This window comes from Canis aureus, chromosome 12 (genome assembly GCF_053574225.1).
Source record: "Canis aureus isolate CA01 chromosome 12, VMU_Caureus_v.1.0, whole genome shotgun sequence".
Classification (NCBI taxonomy): Eukaryota; Metazoa; Chordata; class Mammalia; order Carnivora; family Canidae; genus Canis; species Canis aureus.
The window spans coordinates 35097288-35105687 of NC_135622.1; positions in this window are offsets into that span (position 1 = coordinate 35097288).

Below are 8400 nucleotides of genomic sequence, written 5' to 3' on the forward strand. Positions count from 1 at the left end.
AACTAAGAATCTAGAGAACCTCAGGGGGTAACTAAAGAAAGAATTTACAACACTTATAACTAGGTAAAAAAAAAGGAAGAGGTTGGGATTATTAAAACCTGGAAGCTTAGAAAAGGGGTACTCATTAAACCAGGGTTTAGTCCTCTGAGTACTTCTCAGCTGCTGATAGAATCTCAAAGATCAGAGGAGTCCATGGCATTGGGAAAAGGGAAACACCTGGCCGCCAATGATATCTCTGAGCAGGTAAGATATCACTAGTTCTGACAAGGCTCAAAGACAAAGACAAGAGTAAACTTCCAAAGTCAAAGCAACACTGACAAGACAGATTCAAAATAAGAAAGTCTTTATTCCATAACTCATACTTTTCAGTCTCTCTCTGCTGAAAGATATTAACAGAACCCAATAAAAGTCAACTGGCCACAGAGTCTGGGATGGCTATTTGGCAAAGCTCAGCAGCACAGAGCACAGTATAGAATTGTGGGTTTGGGGCTCAGACTCAATAGGCAAATGATCAGCACAGATAGCAGTATGTTTCTTGGTTCCATCTGTTTAAAATATACCTGGTATCTTCTATGATGCCTTTCAGTTTTTATACTTTTCTTACCCAACATTTCACAATTCTGTTCTTACCTCTCACACAGTCTCAGACAAGAGAATTACAGCTACAAAGTGAAAAGCCTGCTTCTCCACCCAACTCCTATTAATGAACACTTGAATTTTCTTACCTCGGTTTTCTTCTCAGTGTTGGCAGATAGATCTGAATACTCAGGTAGATCAGTTACCTCCACCATCAAAACGTGTCCCTGAAATATATGCTAAATAGAGTTTACAGATAAATACCACCAAAAAAAGCCAAAGCAAGGCAAGAAAGGGGCCAAGCTCTATAAAATGAATTTTAGGGTAACCAAGAACATAAGTTTACATCTATAATGTTTAATAATGGTAGTAAAAGCATATTGAGCTATATACTGGTACTAAGTTATTCCATGCATTAATCCATTGTATCATTCTAGCCTTTGCAGTATGATCCTCATATTACAGGGAATTGAGAAATTATCTTCCACTAGCCTCATCTACATATTAAAACATTATGTAAAGATAATATATATATACATATAGCATGCATATATTCAGATAGATAGTTAGATAATGTATTTATATATATTTAACTTCCAAGGCCCACCCAGATAAAGAACCCAACAGCTTGACAAACAATGTTGCATTGTGTGATGGGTATTAGACACAGAAAGAGCTGTTGGCAGTTTCTTTGGTCCATTTCCAATAAAAATAGAGAGCAATGAACTTGCTTCACATTCTGATTCCAGAACATTTAGAAGCTGGAGATAGTGGTGATCTGTCTGTGAGGCCTCGTGTTTATCATTTCTCAGAAGCCAGCTAGTAGACCAGGCCACCTGCCAGTATATGGTTAGCACATTTATGTCAATTGGTTTGTCAGCCAGGTACCATGGTTTTTCCCAAGTCACAGCTTCCAAACTCTGGGAACATAAAACCACAATGCTAGCCAAGATAGTAATGAGAGACCTTTCTCATATACCACACTAGTGGCTCTCTGAAAAGGTAAGCAATGTGCTTTTGTGTACTGTAACTGGCAGTCTAGAGAAGCGCAATCCCTTCTTACCTAAGGTGCCTCTCTTCCAGCTCTTTTGAATTCATTTTCTATAGACAAGAACATAGTGACTGAGAAAATGAAGAATATTTTGATATTTGTTACAAGAAACTGAAGCCAATTTTCCTACCAAATCATTTATGATTCCTGTCCAGTAAGCAAAGGATATATCGAATTAATTCAACTCTAAGAGCCTAGTCCTCCTACGGGAAACTTTTATTTTCTAAAAATTGAGCTAAGAGGATTTTTTTCAGTTAATCAGTCATAAGATAAAATTATATATGCCTACAAAAAGTAATGGAAAAAAGATTATTCCATTTTGCCTTAAAATCCAGTTTTATAGGTATCCCTGGGTGGCGCAACGGTTTGGCGCCTGCCTTTGGCCCAGGGCACGATCCTGGAGACCCGGGATCGAATCCCACGTCGGGCTCCCGGTGCATGGAGCCTGCTTCTCCCTCTGCCTATGTCTCTGCCTCTCTCTCTCTCTCTCTGTGTGACTATCATAAATAAATAAAAATTTTAAAAAATATTTTAAATATCCAGTTTTATAGCTTCTACTTCCAGTATATGATATAGTGACTAGAACTACACTTGCCTTCCCCATATAAACTATCTTCTTTAAGGGGAAAAATATATAAAATAACTGTTTTCAAGGATGAACTGCAGACCATACAGGACTTTATCCCTGAAAGAAAGGAAGCAAATAAGATTATCCCTAAAAATGCCCCAGCTTTCTACCTGGAGACTAGAATGTATAAAAATAGCACCTTAGTAAATCACAGGACCTCACTGAATTGAAGAAATAATATCAGAGTTTGGAGACTCTAAGGCAGCTTGAATTTGCAAGGCACAGACCAGAGAGGAGGGAGTTACACAGAGAAAGAGCTCTGGAAATCTGCATAGGTGGCCCTTGGAGTCTTTGGCAGAATATCCAGTTCTGCGTATGTGTGGTAAGACACCACGAAACCAGGCAAAGAATAATTACGAGTGAAAAAACAACTAACAAGGAGCTGTAAGCTGAACAATTCCCAGAACTCATACAGGGCTGGGAGTCATCCAAGTCCTAACCAGTTGTGGTGGAGAAATATCATTGAACAAGCAGGGCATTTAGAAGAGGCTCCAGAGGCATTAGGGCTAAACTATAGTTGAGTGAGGCCACTGTAGACCTGCACTAAAAACAAACCTCAAAAGGATCAAGCTGATCTGAAGGTAACTTAACTGTCTGCCTAAATAAATCCCAACAATCTTTAAAAGAAGATACCAAAATCCACTTATTCACAGTGTCTAGTAGCTTATCAAAAATAACTAGCCCTGTTAAGCAAGAAATGGAAACTGTAGAGGGGAGGTGAGGGGGTGGGGAGGAATCACTCAATAGAAACATACAGAAAACAGAAATTAGGGAGATGACGCAATTCACAGACTTTTTAAAGTGATATTTACACATGGTCAAAGATTTAAGAAAAATATAAATAAAAGAAAGAGAGAAATTGAAGATCTAAAAGAGAACCAAATGCAACTTCTGGAGCTGAGAAATACATGATCTGAAGTGAAAATTGTTCTGAATGTGGCTAAGAGCAGGTTACACTCTAGAAAAGATCAGTGAATGTGAAGACAGATAGAAACTGTATGAAATCATGGCCAAAATTTTTCCAAACCTGAGGAAAAGTAAAATCTACACATCCAAGAATATCAACACAGCTCACATGGTATAAACACAAAGAAAAAGAAAAACATGCTAAGGTACTTCATATTGCAATTGCTGAAAAATGGAAATAGAAGATACTAAAAGTAGTTAGAGGGGAAAAAAGACACATTTGATACGGGAAGATGAAGATAAGAAAGTCACTGACTTCATATCAGAAACAAAGTAAGCCAAAAAGATGGTTGAATGACATTCTTAAAAGTACTGAAAAGAAGAAAAAAAAATCTATAAACCTACATCTATCAAAAGTATTATTCAAAACTAAAAGCAAAACGAAGCAACTTTGAGATAAACACAGGCTGAGAGAATTTAAAAACAGCAGACCTATTCCAAATAAATGTAAAAGGAAGTACTTCAGGCTGAAGGAAAAAGATAACAAATGGAAACTCACACAATACACAAAAATTAACTCAAAATTGATCACAGATGGAAGCTAAAATATAAAACAGAAAAAGACATATAGAGAACATCTTTATGATTTTCTCATCGATAGGTAAAGATTTTTTAGGTAGAGTATATAAAAGGCACAAAAAAATTAAAAGATTATAAATTAAACTTCATGAAAATTAAAGACTTCTTCTAGTCCAAGAATACCATGCAAGAATAAAAAGACAATCCACTGACTGGAAGAAAATATTCACAATACACATATCTCCTGAAGGTCTTATATCAAGAAAATTTTTAAAACTCCTATAATTAGAAAAAAAAACAAAATGATTTTTTTAATGGGCAGATTTGAACAGTTCACAAAAGAAAATATACAACTGTCCAATAAATCCATGAAATGATGCTCAACATCTTTGATAATCAGGAAAATGCATATTTAAACCTCTGCACACCACTAACCTATCTAAAATTAAAGATGGACAGCATCAAGTTTGGTAAGGATCTGAAGCCACTGGAACTCTCATAAACTGTTGGAGAGAACGGAACAACCACTTCGGAAAACAAAATGGTGGTTTCTATTAAGTACAATAAGAAACTTCCCATAAGACCCAGCAATTCCGCTCCTAGGTATTTACCCAAGAGAAATAAACATGTATGCCCTTAAAAAATGTGTACATGAATATTCATAGCCACATAGTCATAATAGCTCAAAACTGTAAACAACCCAAATGTCTATCAACTAGATAATGGATAAATAAATTGTAATATATATATATACAATGGAGTGATAGGCAGTAATTATGTTGATACATAAAACAAAATTGATGAATCTCAAAAATATTATGCTGACAAAAGAGTGCATAAGATTCCATGAAAATCTAGAATAGGCAAAACTAATCAATAGTAACAGGAAGCCAGATCAATGGTTGCCTGGGGCCAAGGATGGCAGGGATTCACTGCAAAAGAAAAATGAATTTGAGGGGGCTATAGAAATATTGTTTCTTGATTAGGATGGTTATAACACAGTTGTATACATTTATCAAAATGTATTGAACTGTGTACTTAAAATGTGTACCTTTTTAGGACACCTGGATGGCTCAGTGGTTGAGCATCTGCCTTTGGCTCAAGTTATAATCCCAGGGTCCCAGGATTGAGTCCCACATCAGGCTCTTCACAGGGAGCCTGCTTCTCCCTCTGCCTATGTCTCTGCCTCTCTCTGTGTGTCTCTCATTAATAAATAAAATCTTTTTTAAAAAGTGTACATTTTTTAATGTAAATCATACCTCAATAAAACTTACTCTAAACATAAAAAAATTAGGTGTCACAGAATGACCAATGGATATTTTACCATTCAAACTGGGGGTTTACCACATTTTGAGATCCTAGGGCTTCCTAAATGGCCTACTGCCAGTTGGACCATCCTTTGTGTGATTCTTTTGTCTTGAGCAGTGCAGTACCGATGACGAATTATTATTTTCCAAACATTGCAGCATGCCACACACTATACTACAAAATAACCTTGATACTCTTCCCATCATAAAGTGGGGTCTGTGTTACCTCCCTTCATTTCTGAGCTCGCCCGTGACCTACTTGGAACTAATAGAAATGTAGGGGAACTGACACAGCCTAATTTCCAAAACTCGGTTTGAAAGGGTGAGGCTCCTGGCTCATTGGAGCACTAGCATTAGAACTCTGAGTTACCATGTCCACCTCCCTGAGGCCATCCTGCTGTGAGGAACCCCAAATTATCTCAGGTGGAGAGACCACATGGAGAAACACTGAGACTACATGGAGAGAGAGAGAGAGAGAGAGAGAGAGAGATTGAGAGAGAAGCTCAGCCAGACTCTAGCTCCTACAGATGTCTGCTATTCCAGATCGGGCCACTGCCTGACTACAATTACTTGTGAGACCCCATGCCAGAACCACCTATCATTGCCCTTCCAAAATTTCTGACCCACAGAAACTATGGAGTGATTTAATATACTGTACGAGTCACAGTACAATACCCCCAGCAATACCATCCTTGATACAGTGCTCAAAATCGATAGGACAGAGGAAGTACATGGGAACTCTGTGTACTATATGCTCAATTTCTATAAACCTAAAACTTCTCTTTAAAAAAGGCACTGGAAGGAGGAGCTGCAATACCATCATTCTTTGTAATAAGCCCAGAACTATTCCCTGGGGTGGGAGTTGGGGGCTCACCTCCTATGTAGAAACCAGCACACCTTCTTTTACTTCAGAGACTAACTAGCCACGTGCACTAAGTGACTCCCCTATTGCCCTAGAAGAGTGGCATTGAGTTAATCACCAGTGAGACAGACAGCCTGGCTCTTTCACAGGAGTGGTGACAGACAACTGCTAAACCCACAAGCACAACGCATTCCTCTTTTCTGCACCCTGGGCTCACTAAGGCTACTGGAAGAAGAATCTTACCATAAGTGTATGGGCAATCGGGATTGGTCGAAGCTGAAAGGCACTTCAGAAACATGGGCCTGTTGTTTCTTTCAGTGAAGGTTCATGATATACGTTATTATGTAAGACATGGCACTAGACCAGGAGCTAGCCCGAACAGACTTTGAAAAATAATTCCACCTCAAAATGCATCAATCTTGCTTTGTTGGAATGTTGACAGACATTGCTGAATTTCAGGGAAGGACTACCCACTGGTAGGCGTAAGTCTCGCCATGGCATATAATGGGCAGACTGCCTTTACCCTGATCAAAATCCATCCATCCATGTCTCCTTGGCAGCCAGCATGAAATAAGTTGAAGGAAACCAAAAATGTAGCCACAGAGAAGCACAGACACACGCACACATCTTTCTCACTCACTAGTCAAGGAAAGAGTACAAGTAGAAACTAAGTATGTACATGTGTTTATTTTTAAGTAGGTGTTTATTTTCTAGTTTCCATAGGAAATAAGTGAGCTAATATTATCTTCCAAAAGTAAATACTTTTATGCAAAACTTCCAAAAACTGATCTCAAGCCAAAATTCCTGGTGCAGCCTCCTCCTGCCCTCATACTTCCAAGTTCTCACACTGTGGTCTAAAACACAGAGGATTATTAACAGAGAGGCCTGGCCTTGCTTTTTCTCCAGTTCTTCTGAAAGTTGAATCACAGAGTCTTTTGTGTCCCTCTTGCCAGATCTTACTGCTTGCAACAGGAGATAAAATCGAATGGGAAACCAGAAATCTGAGGACTCCCGGAGGTTTGACCCTGTCAGTTCCTCTTGGCCATGGACACCTTATGCAGCCAATTAATCCCTTTACTGGGTCTTTTAGGGAATTATGTAAGCCAGGAGGGCTGGAGAAGGGTTTGGGTTGTATTTTTGTAGAGCCCTGTGAATTTTGTGCTGCTGTGCTTTTAATAATATTTGTCCCAATAGTGTCTTTTTGGATTTTGTTTGCTTTCCTCAATAAAGAACTATTATTTAGATCTTTTTTTTCTTTAGATGTTTTAAAATTTTATTTATTCATGAGAGACACAGAGAGAGATGCAGAGACCTAGACAGAGGTAGAAGCAGGCTCCCTGAGGGGAGCCTGATGCAGGACTTGATCCCAGGACCCCAGGATCATGACATGAGCCAAAGGCAGACGCTCAGCCTCTGACACTCAGGTGCCCTATTTAGATCTTACTCTCCAACCACTCTTCTTCATCAACACTACCACCAACTTTTTACCATCATCTGCCTAATTTTTTGAAAGCCAAATATATTAAATATTCATGTAATGATCACTATGTATTTTTTATCAACAAAAACTATATTTCTAGGCATCCTCCTTTTTTGGAAATGCAATAAGCTCCTGACATTTTGAGGGGACAGGTCCAAAGACCTTCTCCAACCCCAAAATCTCAGACACAGGAATGTTTATTCAGGCCTCTGGCTCTGGGTCAAGAGTCCTGAATTTCCTTTGTATGTCATCACTTTAACCACAATTGACCCGGATAAATGCATATAAATGGAGAACACATACCAACTACAGACTGATACTCAAACAAAGATTAAATTATTGAAGATAAGTATGAAGGGAAACCTGAAAGTAATCCAAGCTTTCTGCTCCTAATAGGAATTAAGCTTATATATATTAAAGATCAATTGAAATCATTAGGCCAATAACAGAAAAATTAAGACTTTTTATCATTACAAAGTACATATTCTATTGTTGCACAAATGTATTCACTGGGTGAATTCTAGCCATACTATAATCTTAAGGCCTTTATGTGTCATTAGAACATAAATATCAAAACACTGTACATTTATGTAACCCAGAAGATACTCTTGCAAAGATTGTGGGGATCCCTGGGTGGCTCAGAGGTTTGGCGCCTGCCCTTGGCCCAGGGCGCGATCCTGGAGACCCGGGATCGAATCCCATATCGGGCTCCTGGTGCATGGAGCCTGCTTCTCCCTCTGCCTATGTCTCTGCCTCTCTTTCTCTCTCTCTCTCTCTCTCTCTCTGTGACTATCATAAATAAATAAAAAATTTTTTAAAAGTATTCAAAAGATTTCATTGATAATATGAAAAAATCATACTCAAAATGTCCAACAAAGGCAAAATAATTAAGGAAATAATTGTCAATCCATTCAATGAACCATAAGGCCAACATTAAAATTATTAGTGTGTAATCAATCATCGCATTACAGATGCCATTGTCCCAAAGAACCCTGGGTTCTTTAGGGGATA